This window comes from Alexandromys fortis, unplaced genomic scaffold (genome assembly GCF_014885135.2).
Source record: "Alexandromys fortis isolate MF-2015 unplaced genomic scaffold, M_Fortis_MF-2015_v1.1 scaffold_219, whole genome shotgun sequence".
In the NCBI taxonomy this organism is placed as follows: domain Eukaryota; kingdom Metazoa; phylum Chordata; class Mammalia; order Rodentia; family Cricetidae; genus Alexandromys; species Alexandromys fortis.
This window is the reverse complement of record NW_026068092.1, coordinates 1652872-1667119: the sequence shown is the minus strand read 5'-3', so window position 1 is coordinate 1667119 and position 14248 is coordinate 1652872. Positions and strand designations below refer to the sequence as shown.

At 41.6% G+C, this 14248-nt stretch overlaps 1 protein-coding gene across 1 annotated transcript in view; it reads left to right on the top strand.

Annotated features, from left to right (window-relative positions):
• Positions 1–14248, top strand: part of Snap29 (synaptosome associated protein 29) — a 31854-nt gene that overhangs the window by 549 nt on the left and 17057 nt on the right. The window lies entirely within an intron of this gene.

Here is a 14248-nt window from a genome sequence, read left to right as displayed (position 1 = left end):
TCCTGTCCACCTGTCTAGTAAAAGGTAAACTCCAAATTATGTTCTGCCTGAGGGTCAGAACTGAGAGTAAAAATGCCAACGTGCAGACCTGTATTAGGGAAATAGTGTCTGTTTTGTTTGTGTACAACTTGTTGGGCAGAAGCCTTAGGCTGTAGCTCTCTAGTGACCCAGTTAAGATGTGGACTGTGTGTGCCCCAGGTGCTAGGTGATGCCTGAAGCGCTAGAGCAAAGGAAGCCTTGCGTTCTTCTCACATCCTTGACCACTTTTCACCTCACTCATGGGAATATCCCGGACTCCTGCTCAGGAAAGCAGATCTTGAGTTGTGTCTAGACCCTTACCTTTATAGATAATGTGTTGATGTGACAGTCTGTTATTCCAGTCAGCTCTTCCCATCCGTTTAGAAAATTTCAGAAATTAGGAATTTTGCCTTGTCTTTCCTTATGTGTCTGTGTCTCCTGAAGCCAGAAGAGGGCACCTGGAGATCCCTTGGAGTTTGGAGTTACAGTTGTGATCTGCCAAATATGGGTGCTGGGAACTGAGCTGGTCTTCCAAAATCTACTTTTTTGGAGGGAAGGGGAGTTTTGGTTTGGTGAACAGTCTGTCTGTGAAGCCCCAGACTAGCCTGGAACACAGAATCCTCTGGGGTTACAGGCATGCACTGTTGTGGAATAAGGATTATTTTAAGATACCAGGTTGTCTCCTCAGTCTGCTAATAGAACAGTTGTTTGGGCAGAAAAAAATAAGAAATTACTGATATATCAGCTAAGAATGAACTTAAGTATTTTGCAGTTTTGAAAGGTAATAGTTGAAACCAAGTATTGTCTTCCTTCTCCCTGGCCACAAGGACTTGGGCAGATCTGAGGTGTCTTGATTACTTTCACATACAGTCATCTCTGGCATTGCATTGCTGCTGTTTTACCTTCTCCTATCTTCCCTGTTATGGTATCCCTGGTTGCCAGTGTATCATCTGCCTCTAGGAAGCCGTGCGTATGGTTCTTATATCTGTGTACCGAATGCTTAATGTTCTAGTCCAGATCAGCCGGGTGCCTCGGTGAACAAGTCACTTTGTGTTGAGGTTAGGTGTCCTAGTGTAGCCCAGGCTGACCTTGAACTCAAGAACCTCCTGTCTCAGCCTCCAGAGTGCTGAGATCATAGACTTGCATCAGATGCCAGATGCCCACAATGAACACATAGATCCTCTGGAAGAGCAAGACGCACCATGACCTGCTGAGCCATCTCCAGCACCAAAAGAGGACCTTTCTCAATAGTATGCATCATTCTGTCGACCTGGCTATCCTGGAACCTGTGTAGACTGACTCAGTCAGAGATGTATCTGACTGTTCCTGGGGGCGCTGAGGTTCAAGGTGTGCCAGCACACCTAGCATTTTTATTCTTTTTAACTTAAAAGTGAGATATTCTTTACATATTGCCCTGTATATTATTTAGTAGTACTGAAGGCTATTTCATAGTTAAATACAATGAGGATTTGTGGGGGGTGGGAGAAGGCAGACTAATGACCATACTGTATTCCACTAAATAGATGACTTCTGTGTGCAACCATTCTCCTAATAGAGAACAGTATAGTACCTGCTTCCTACATGGACATCGTGTTTTGTATACCTTTAAAGGTGTGCACCACCCACCACCCGGCGACAGCATCCCTCTTAAGCCGGAGCAGTAGCAAGAAAAAAATCTTGAGATTTTCCCCAGTTAGGGTCAATCCATTACCAAAGGTGTACTCTTGTTTTCTAGAAAACTAGTGGGGAGCAGTCATTCCCAGTGAGGGCGTCCCGGCTCCTCCAGAGTCTTTCATGGGCACGCTGATGAAGCCTGTTTCTCAGCAAAGACTGATAAGGACAGAAAGACAGCTGCTAGATCAATTCCTCTCCAGTCCTCAGGGATTTTTTTTTAATGTACCCTAATAACCAATATGTGTTTCTGAATCTACTCCATGCCGAGGAAATCTCCAGCACATACAGAACCCAGCAAGTTCCATGTTTGCTCAGCTGTACCCACTAGAACCTGTTAGTGTGGGTGTTTATTACCTTGGGAGATGAGAGAAATAATGAAGAAAAGTTTCTTTCTTATTTTCCTTTCTGAAATAGAGTTTTATATTGCCCAGGCTAGCCTCAAACTTGCTGATCCTCTTGAGTTCACTTCCAGAGTGCTGGGAGTGCATGCCTGTGCCATCGCACCCAGTTTTTCCCCAGTCTCGGGGGATAAATTCCAGGTTTCTGGATTCACTGCCTTGACCCCAGATTGACATTCATATACTTATCAGTTAATAGCTAAGTTTAATTTCAAACTCATTGTCAGGCCCACCTGATAATGCTTTAAATGTAGATTGTGGTGTGAACAAGTTGTTACTGCTGCCCTTGGGAGGCCTCAGTATCATTTGCTGTGTGTTTCCTACTGGGTTTTGATGGGTCGGTCCCATCCACACCCTTCTGTGCTCACCACACAGTTCCACTTCCCCTCAGTTACTCCAGCTGCCTAGACTAGCGGCCCTCTTCGACTCAGCATTTACCCCACCCCACCCTTGAGACTCTCTGATACACTCCTTAAACCAGGCCAGGAATCTTTACTGGGGTTTGGTTCACTGTGACAAAGAAACAACCATGTGTGTAATGACCTTTGTATTGTTTTTCCCATGAAACAGCTCAGTGAAGCAAGGATGTGCCTGCTCCTCAGTTCTCAGCACCACAGGGTGGCTAGAGAGTTGGGCTGAACTTGCCCTTACCCTGCGTGGGTTATGTGAGCTTCAGGGTGGAGTTCGGATTGTTTTTGTTGTTGTTGTTGGTTTTTTTTTTTTTTTTTGACAGGGTTTCTCTGTGGCTTTGGAGCCTGTCCTAGAACTAGCTCTGTAGACCAGGCTGGTCTCGAACTCACAGAGATCCGCCTGCTTTTGCCTCTGCTGGGATTAAAGGCGTGCGCCACCATCGCCCGGCTAGTTCGGATTGTTAAGTCCCCACATGATCAGTAGCACTGGAAGCGCCCTTGGCAGACATGAGTTCTCATGAGAAAGTCCCCCAGACTGTTCCATGCTCAGCCAGCAAAAGCCTCTGATCCCCTGAGCCCTCACAGTGCCCTGGAACATAGCCCGAGTGTGTCTCACATCAGGCGGTCTATGCTCTAGCACAGGCTTTCTCTCCTTGACCTCTGCTTCCTCTTGCTCTCAGGAGTCACTCACAGAAAAGAGGAAAGGAGGAACCTTGTCTGTACTTTCTTGGCATTGCAAGAATATCCCCTCTTTTTTTTTTTTTTCTGTTTGAGTTTAGAAAACTCTTGAGGCTTAAAGAAGTTGGGGGATCAACTGTAATCATCTCATAGTTACATGGAAGGCATTTCCTTGTCCTTTGTTTTTAGACAGGGTCTTATGGAGCTCGACTGGCCTCCCCCTCTATGGTCCTGAGGATGGCTCTGGACTCCTGATTCTCTGCTGTCTCTTCCCCAGAGCTGGGATTACAGGCATGTCCCACCAGCCCAGTTTACAGAGTGCTGGGGATTGAGATCCCAACATCCTGTGTGCTGGGCAAGCACCCTTACCTGATGAGCCACATTCCTTGTCTAGGAGTCCCCCCCCTTACTCCCCCAGCCACCCTGGGCCAGTACTGGCCTCATTCTCACAGAGGCAGATGGAAAAGTCAGCACAGTTCACTTCTGAGCTATGGGAGCACACCTCCAAATCCACAGCATTCGAGGTCTGTCTTCAGGATGGCTGGAGTATAGAGTCTTAGCCAGCCCACCCTCACAGGAAATGCTGAGGAAGTACTACCAGCCCCCCCCCCCCACCTCATGCCCTGCCACACCCCTTCCTCCCTAGTTGGTCCTAGGTCAGAGCACATTAGATCCAGTCATTTCTTATTCCTTTTAGGGAGGAGTCTGACCAAAGAAACTCTTTGCTTTGCTGGTCTCATGCTCTCCAGTGAACAACAGGTTCTAGTACATAGACACTTCCAGAAATCAAAGCAACCCTCCCTCCTCTGGCCTTCTGCCTCTCAGAGGAAAAGCCATCTTTACTTAATTCTCTATGTTCTCATTGTAATGCCTATGTCAGGTGTTTGGTTTCCTCTGCAGCTGAGAAGCTGTGTCGCTTGTGAAATGAGATCTCCCTGCAGTCCTGGGAAAAGTTGTCAGGCTCTTTTGCTTCCCCACAGCTTTCTTAGTGGAAAAGAGAAGTAGCTTTGAGAAAATCCTGTCATGATAGGAAGAACTGACTGCTAGAATCCCCAAAGGCCTCTGGCCTACCAGAGCTTCGCCCATTTCAGCCCTCAGTGTCAACTGTTGTCCTGTCCAGTCAGCCAGAACTGTGGCTGTAGCTCAGGGTTGAGCACTGTATGTTACAGTCATCCAGAACTGTGGCTGTAGCTCGGGGTTGAGCACTGTATGTATGTTACAGTCAGCCAGAACTGTGGCTGTAGCTCAGGGTTGAGCACTGTATATAAGGCACTGAGTTTGACCTGCAGTATGCAAAATAGTACTAATAATAAAGAAAGAAGAGAAAAGGAGGAGGAAGGAAGGTAGAAAAAATATACATGGGTGCAACAGAAATCATGTAGCCTTGGTGTTCCACAACAGTCTGTGAGGATGATAAGCTTGGAGACTCTGAAGATAAGTTATTGGGTCCTTTTTGTCTCTGAAAACTAGCTCTTGCAAGTTTGTTTGATACAGTGCAAAAATATTTTTCTTTTCACTTAAAAATTCCTAAGCTGGGCCGGGCGGTGGTGGCACATGCCTTTAATCCCAGCACGGGAGGCAGAGGCAGGCGGATCTCTGTGAGTTCGAGACCAGCCTGGTCTACAGAGCTAGTTCCAGGACAGGCTCCAAAGCCACAGAGAAACCCTGTCTCGAAAAAAAAAAAATTCCTAAGCTGTCCAGCAGTGGTGGCGCACACCTTTAATTCCAGCACTTGGGAAGCAGAGACAGGCGGATCTCTGTGAGTTCGAGGCTACACTAGTCTACAGGGTGAGCTCCAAGATAGGTTCCAAAGCTACACAGAGAAACCCTGTCTTGAAAAACCAAAAAAAGGAAGAAAGGGAGGGAGGGAGGGAGGGAGGGAGGGAGGGAGGGAGGGAGGGAGCAAACAAAAACAACAACAAAAATTCCTAGGCTGGGAACGGTGGTACTTGCCTTTAGTGTCAGCAGAGGCAGGTGGGTCTCTGAGTTCAGTGCCAGCTAGGCTAAATAGTGAGTTTAAGGCCAGGAACTCTCCTTAGTACCTCTCCTGTCCAACTTCCTCATGAGTTCCAGGACTACATATTGACATCTTGTCTCAAAAAATAAAAATGCCTAGTGGTGGAGATACAGCTGAACAGAAAACAGAGTTTAAAGAAAAATTCAAAAGCAAAGGGGTCCTGTGCCTCACTCTTTGGGGTCAGAGCATGGCCTCACACTCTTAGGTAGTTGGCTAACTCAAAGATGTACCTAATGAGCAAAGTACAACTCTTGAGAACTGGCCACAACGCAAAGTGCTGACTGGGGTTGAACTTAAATTTTTACCAGGTGGTTTCTTTACAGTGTTTCACGTGTCATTTTGCCTTATTTAGCCCTTTGATAGAAAAGGCAGTACAGTTTGTTTACATCTCTTGGTCTCTAAAACAATGGCTTTCAGCCTTTCTAATTCTGTGACCCTTTAATGCAGTTCCTCGTGCTGTGGTAACCACAACCATAAGATTATTTTCATTGCCACTTCATAACTGTAATTTTGTAATGTTATGAATTATAATGTAAATATCTGTATAGCAGGTCTTTATATGGCTGGCTCTCTAATAATGAGATAGAGACTTTTATTCATTATGAAAGTTTAGCTTTAGCTTAGGCTTGTTTCCAACTAGCTCTTAAAACTTAGATCAACCCGTTTATATTAATCTATCTATGTTCTGCCTTGTGGCTCTCCTTAGTACCTCTCCTGAGTATCGTATGTCCAACTTCCTCCATGCGTAGCTAGTGAATCTTCTGCCTAAGATTCTTTTCCAGAGTTCCAATCTCTGCCTGGAAGTCCCGCCTATCCTCTTCTGCCTAACTATTATTTATTTAATAGTCTCTTCAGCTCTTTATTAAATAAACCAATCAGAAGGTACCTTGGGCAGGTTAAACAGAGACACATCTTCACACAGTATACACATTATCCCAACATCCCCCCTGATTCCAAAGAAGGCTGTTTCTCTAACACCAATTGATGTGGGAGTGTCATATATCAATCTGTTGGTTTCATTGGTTAAGCAATAAAGAAACTGCTTGGCTGGCCCTGATAGGTTAAAACATAGGTGGGAGGAGTAAACAGAATAGGATGCTGGGAGGAAGAAGAAGTGAGCTCAGACTCTGCTCTGCTCCCGGAGAGACCCAACAGCTCTGCTCTCTGGAGCAGAGACGCCATGCTCAGCTCTCCTGGGTAGACGTGATAGCTCTGCGCTCTGAGGCATACGCGATGAAGCTCCGACCCAGGATGGATGTAGGCTAGAATCTTCCTGGTAAGCGCACCTTGGGGTGCATACACACATTATTAGAAATGGGCTAAATTAATATGTGAGAATTAGCCTAGAAGAGGCTAGATAGAAATGGGCCAAGCAGTCTTTAAATGAATACAGTTTGTGTGTTGTTATTTCGGGCATAAGCTAGCAGGCGGCTGGGGTACTGGGGACGCAGCCCTGCTGCTCCTAATTTCAACAACCAATAAACCACACAGTAAGAGCAATTATCAGGTAAGAATTAGATTTACTCTGTCCAGTCCATTGTCTTTGGCAACTTTAGAGAAAGTACTCTATTCTCTAATCCTGTCTTGGTGAGTCCAGACTTTTTTTTTAAATATTTATTTATTATGTATGCAGTATTCTGTCTGCTTGTATGCCTGCAGGCCAGAAGAGGGCACCAGACTTCATTACAGATGGTTGTGAGCTGCCATGTGGTTGCTGGGGATTGAACTCAGGACCTTTGGAAGAGCAGGCAATGCTCTTAACCTCTGAGCCATCTCTCCAGCCCGAGTTCAGGTTTTTTTTTTTTTTTTTTAGTTTTTCGAGACAGGGTTTCTCTGTAGCTTTGGAGTCTTTCCTGGCACTAGCTCTTGTAGACCAGGCTGGCCTAGAACTCCCAGAGATCCGCCTGGGATTAAAGGCGTGCACCACCACTGCCCGGCCAGAGTCCAGACTTTTATACCTAAATCACTTTCTATCATAACTTGTATTACCAACCTAGAAATATCTTTTTCGACCTTAAAACATTTTCTTAGATAAACAACTTAAACATTTATGTCTCTCAACTTTTATAAACTTTACATCCTTTTGTGAGTTTCTTTTCTGGATTTGGTAACAAGGAAAACTGTAAAACTTTAACTATCTAGTCTTCAATCCCGTCAGAGACCTGAGAAGGATAAATATCATTTGAGTAAACAAGAAGTGTAGCACAAGCAACTTTCAAAACTATAGAAATGACAGAGACTGCTGACTGCCTGGACAGTCATCCAAGGTTTCTTTGCCAATGTTGGGCATCCATCTTCAGCCAACAGGCCTAAAACATCTGACACTTTTCTGTAAAGCAGGAATTTTGAAGGACTGTCCAATTTTGTCTTGGCAGAGTTCAGTTGACTTCCTTTGTGTTCTAGTTGTCCAGTTTGTAAATTCTGTCAGTAGTTAAGGCAAGGGCATTTTTTTTTTTGGCCCCATGGCTAACTTTGCCAGATTTGAAGTAAGTAAGCTCCATGTGGAGGTTCTTACACCCGTCGTCTTCTTTGAAGTAGATTGATGCTGCCTAGAGCAGATGTGTCTCACTTTCATGAAAAATCTTATGTTATTAAAATATCCTAAATGTCATATTTTGTAGATCTCTGAAGTGTTTGAAATATATCTCTGTTTAACCTTGAAAACATACCTAACTTGACTACAAGTTTGATTGTTAGAGTAACTACTAACCTCCATTTCTTAATTATCCTAAACATTTTGTAATAATAACTTTTAATAACTAGAACTTTACATTACATTTTTAAATGAGTTGCATAGGTATAATACCTTAAAAGTAGAAACATATATGTAATCTTAAATATGTATCAATGTACAAAAATCCATATCAATGTAAAATATTTGAGACTAGTAGTTGCTTTTTAAGTTTAAAAGTAGATTCAATAATCTACCCTTTTGTACTATCATCCCTGTATCTCCTTTTTTCTTTTTATCCCTTATCCCCTCATTTTTCCTTCAACACTAGATAAGAAGAAGGATAGAGCAAAGAAAAAGAAAGATTCCCAAATCTAACCTCCTTTGCTTAATTTTCGCCCTATGACCAATAACAACTTGTAACCAACCCCTCCTAAATGATAACAAGCATCCATAACCCACCAAATGACCAAAACCTACCCACCCGACCTCTTGGGAATGGGGGTATTGTGTTCTTAAAATTGCTTCCTAATATCTGGGGGTAACAGCATCTTTAGGGAACCCTGAGAAAATTGGGATCATGGCCAAGTTCTGGGAGAGCTAGCTGTATCATTTGTCATCCAGTGTCTGTGATGGAAAAGTGCAGGGCTTAACTGAAGTTGTGGCTGGAGTAATCTGTGAGGCTGGACCATCTTAGCTAGCTATTTTCAAATTGTCTTGGGTACAGATATTTGAGGAAATGACAACAGAGGCATTCTGTGAGACTGGATCACCTGGGCTATTTCTCTTGTCTTCATTGGTGTCTGGTTCTTTTGTTCTGAAAAAACATAAACTTTTGAAGGTAATATACGTATCTTCTTTAACACAACTGTGGAATATTCAGTGTATACAAATCAGTTAAAGATGATTTTCTGCTCTATGTTTGAGCAGGTAAAAGGCATCTGTAAACTTTATAAGTCTGTTTGGACTGCATAACCAAACTAATAAGAATATCCACCCATGCTGTATGAAAGATTGCCATGTAATGATAATAAGTCATGAAGACTCTGTAGCCAACAAGATTTATCCTGTCTCATCTAGTCTCAGAACTCTTCCCATGTAGAGGGATCGACATATACTCATCTGTCATGTAAGTTTTCTTGATTTCTTTCTAAATGTCTGTAGCCAAGATTTTCAGAAGGTTTCCCCCAGTCAAATCTGATCTTTATTAATTTTTCAGGAATCCTTAGCTTTTCTTTTCCTGTAGATACAAAAGCAAAACCTCTCCCCCAACACAACACATTTCCTGACTTCCATTCTGAAGTTAAGACATCATATAGGCTAGTTTAATTTAATAGGTTTTTTTTTTCTACAATCTAATGTCTGTCCTCAGCTGCTGTTTTTTTCTCATGAGCATTTAAAAAAAAATTAAAGTTAATAAAGCACTAGATAATCTATCCCTGGGGGGTCTTTGTTACCCCTTTCTGTTTATTAAGCATCTCTTTCAAAGTACTGTTGGAGGGGCTGGAGAGATGGCTCAGTGGTTAAGAGCACTGACTGCTCTTCCAGAGGACCCGGGTTCAATTCCCAGCACCCACATGGCAGTCCACAACTGTCTGAAGATCTAGTTCCAGGGGACCTGACACCTTCGCACCAATGCACATAAAATAAAGTTAAATAGAAAATTTAAAAAAAAGTACTGTTGGATTTTTCTACAACTTCCTGTCTTGTAAGATTGTGCAAATAAAGTTAAATAGAAAATTAAAAAAAAAGTACTGTTGGATTTTTCTACAACTTCCTGTCTTGTAAGATTGTGTGGTATACCTGTAATATGCTTTATGTTGTAATATTGCAAGAAAAAACTGTTTCATTTTACTAGAGCCATATACTGGAACATTGTCAGCCTTAATTTGTACAGGCTTCACATAATAGCCATAATTTCTAATAAATGTATAATTACAGAATCAGCCTTTTCAAAACCCAAAGCTGTTGCCCATTAAAATCCTGAATATGTGTCTATGGTATGGTACACATACTTTAATTTTCCAAAATCTGCAAAATAAAATATCCACTTGCCAAATTTCATTTCTTTGGATAACTTTTGGGTTACTTCCTACAAGTAAGGGAGTGTAGTTATACAAAGAACAAGTAGAACATTTCCTTATAATTTGCTAGGCTTGTTGCCAAGTGACAGAAAAATCTTTCTTTGAACCTTTCCTGTTAACATGGTGTTTCTTATGAAAGTATGAGGCTTCCAGCACATTTCCTATTAATAACTGATTAATTTCATCGTGACCTTGTGCTACAGGGCCTGGTAGACCTATATATGATCTGATAGTGTTATTTACAAGGGATGATTTCTAGTTCTGATGACCTGTTGTAGTTGAATAAGATAGCGAAGTTAATTCTGAATCATCTGGAATAAATTCAGTGGTTTCAATATGCAAAACAACTCTTTCTGCATATAGAGCATCAGTCTAATAATACCATGAAAATAACATATAATTCTGATTTTTTTAACTGAAGCATATGGTCTTTGAGGTACTTTACTCTACTTTTCCCGACTTATCACCTGCCTTTCCTGATTGATTTGCATCAGTTTAGAATGTAGGAGCTCCATAAATTGGTGTCACTTTAAGTATATGAGGGAGAATCTAATTAGTTCTTTTTATAAACTGGTCTCTTTGGGATATATGTTGTTAATCACTCCTAAAATATTACTGCAAGCTTTTTGCCAGTGTTAATTTTCTACCCATAATGAGGAAATTTCAGCATTAATAAAGTAGCACAATTTCTGCTGGATCTATTCAGGCTAATTGATGAAGTCTCATTTTTCCTTTCAGAATCAATTCAGAAACCCTTTCTACATAAGTCTTTAATTTTTTATTCTGTTTGTGTGCAAAAAATATCCATTCTAAGATATTATTTTTCTCTCTTCATAAGAATTCCTGCGGAAGAATAAGTAGACAGCAAAATAACTAAAATATAATCGAGTTTTGAATCCAAACGATCCACATGTGCATCCTTTAATTTCTTTTCTACTGGATCTCTTAGCCTCAGATGATAATTTTCTTGGACTATTTAAGTTCAAATCACCTTGTAAAGTTTAAAATAAATTTGTTAGCTCTTGAGTAGTCAATCCAATTGTGGGTCTTAGCCAATTATTATCTACCGGCAATTTTTGGAAATCATTTAAAAGTTCATAATTTATCTCCTCTGATTTGTACTTTCTGTGGTCTGATTTTCTGTAAACCTATTTTATATCCTAGATAATTAATAGATTCTCCTCTTTGTATTTTTTCAGGAGTAATTTGTAATTCCTAACAAGGCAAAATTCTCTTTTTTTTCTTCTTTTTTTTGATAGGGCTTTTTTTTGAGATAGGGCTTCTCTGTACTTTTTGGTGGTGCCTGTCCTGGAACTAGCTCTTGTAGACCAGGTTGGCCTCGAACTCACAGAGACGACTGCCTCTGCCTCCCTGGTACTGAGATTAAAGGTGTGCGCCACCACCGCCCAGCTCTGCTTCCCATGTAGATTAGATCCATGTATGTCTCTTTTAGGGTCCTCATTATTGTCTAGGGTCTCTGGGATTGTGAACTGTAGGCTAGTTTTTTTTGCTTTATGTCTAAAAGCCACTTATGAGTGATTACATATGATATTTGTCTCTCTGGGTCTGGGTTACCTGTCTCAATATGATGTTTTCTAGATCCATTCATTTGCCATTCATTTGCCTGCAAACTTCAAGATGTCATTGTTTTTTCTGCTGTGTAGTACTCCATTGTGTAAATGTACCACATTTTCCTTATCCATTCTTCAGTCGAGGGGCATTGGGGTTGTTTTCAGATTCTAGCTATGTCAAACAAAGCTGCTATGAACATAGTTGAACACATGTCCTTGTGGCACAATTGAGCATCCTTTGGATATATACCCAAAAGTGGTATTGCTGCGTCTTGAGGAAGGTTGTTTCCTAATTTTCTGAGAAATCGCCACACTGACATCCAAAGGGGCTGTACCAGCTTGCACTCCCACCATCAATGGAGAAGTGTTCCCTTTTCCCCACAACCTCTCTAGGATAAGTTGTCATCAGTGTTTTTGATCTTGGCCATTCTTACAGTCATAAGATGGAATCTCAGAGTTGTTTTGATTTGCATTTCTCTGATGGCTAAGGATGTTGAGCATCTCGTTAAGTATCTTTCAGCCATTTTAGATTCCTCTGTTGAGAGTGCTAACAGAAATATTTCAAGACATGCACAAGATAAGGCAATTCATGACAACTAAGTCAATACTCCAGAAAATTCTCAGCATCATACAATAAGGGAGAAAGGCAGTGAAAACACAAGAACACAGAGAGAAAGATCCGTCATGAAAGGAACACACGAACAGAGGAGATCTAAGGACTCAGTCATGTCCAATACAGCAAACCAGAAAAGATGAACCACCACCAGAGGAAAGAGAAAGGAACTTTCAGTAAACTAAGCAACCAGAACAATAAACAACAAAGTTATTCAGGGCTGTGGTGGGGCTTTACTCCCAGCACTCAAGTGGCAGAGGCAGGGGATCTCTGTTAGTTTGAGGTGGACAGTCAGAGCTACACAGTAAAACCCTGTCTCTGAAAACCACAAAAACAAACAAGCAAAAAAGCCAAAGTTATAAGTAATACAAAATCCTTCTCAATTATAACCTTGAATGCAAAAGCCTAGACTCACCAATTACTAAACTACATAGACCTGACTGGATTTTTTTTAAAAGGCAAGGTCTGTCTATTGTCTCCAAGAAATGCACCTAACTAGGAAGGCAATTCATCAACTGAAAGTCAGAGGTTGGAAATCAAACTACCAAACAAACAGAAGTTGCAGACTTCTGCAGGAAGCTAAGATAATGATTTTCATATCTGGTAACGTAGACTTGAAACTAAAACTACTCACAAGGCAGAGTCACTCCTTACTGAAATACAGAGCAGTTCACCAGGAGGCCATAACCACCGCAAATATCTTGGGATCCCCAATTTCAAGTAAACTCTAAAAAGCAAAAGGACCACATAGATCCTAACACAGTAATTTTGATAGGGAGACTTTAAGGCCCTGCTTCCACTCTTAGGTCTTCCAAACTCAAATATTGTCTTTTGGGAGTTATTTTTTGTTTGTTTGTTTGTTTGTTTGTTTGTTTGAGACAGGGCTTCTCTGTAGCTTTGGAGCCTGTCCTAGAACTCCTTTTGTAAACAAGGCTGGCCTCAAACTCACAGAGGTCCACCTGTTTCTGCCTCCCGAGTGCTGGGATTAAAGGCATGCGCCACCACTGCCCGACCGAAACTCAAATATTGTTAACAAAACCTCAGAACTAAATTATACCATAGATTAGCTGGATATAACAGATATCTACAGAACATGCCATCCACCAAATAGGGAGTACATATTCTTCTAGTAGCACAAAGAACCTTCTCTAAAATTTATCACATTGTAAACCACAGAGTATGCCTTAAATTTTAGGCAAAAAAAAAAAAAAAGACCTGAAGTAATTACCTACATCTTATTAGATAAAAATTAAATAAAGCTAAAAATCGATGGCAAAACTAACCATGGGGGGCTGGAGAGATGGCTCAGAGGTTAAGGTCCTCTTTCAAAGGACCCAAGTTCGATTCCCAGCAACCACATGGTGGCGCACAACCATCTGTAATGGGGGTCTGGCGCCCTCTGCTGGCCTGCAGACATACACGCAGACAGAATATTGTATGCATGATAAATAAATAAATAAATAAGAATAATAAAAAAGTCAAGGTAAATTATTTAAAAAAAAACTAACCATGGGAACAAAAAAAAAAGCCCACAAATCCTGGGAGACCGAATCAGTATGCTTTTGAATAAACAGTGGGTCACTGAAGAAAGCAGGGGCAGGGGGGTGGCAGTAAGAGTCTGAGAATCAAGTAAAAGTGAGAGAGCACAGCCCACCCAGCACCTCTAGGATACAGCCAAACAGTCCTGTAGGAGAGGTTACAGTGGAGGTGCACCCCTTCAACCCCAGCACTCAGGAGGCTGAGGTGGATGGTTCTCTGAGTTCAAGGCCAAGCCTCCTCTACTGAGCCAGTTTCAGGACTGCCAGGGCTACACAGAGAAACCCTGTCTCAAACAAAGTAGAGATACAGTTTGATGGTAGCATGCTTGCCTAGCATGCATGAAGTCCCTAGTTAAATCCCCAGTTAAAACCTTATTTTAAAAAACTAGGGATACAATGGAAAAAAGAGAGCATCTTCAACAAATTGTGCTGGCAAAACTGGATTTCAATCTGTAGAAAAATGAAAATAGATCCATGTCTGTCACCATGCACAAAACTCAAGTCCAAGTGGATTAAAGATCTCAATATCAATCTGAACACACTGAACCTGATAGGAGAGAAAGTGGGAAGTACACT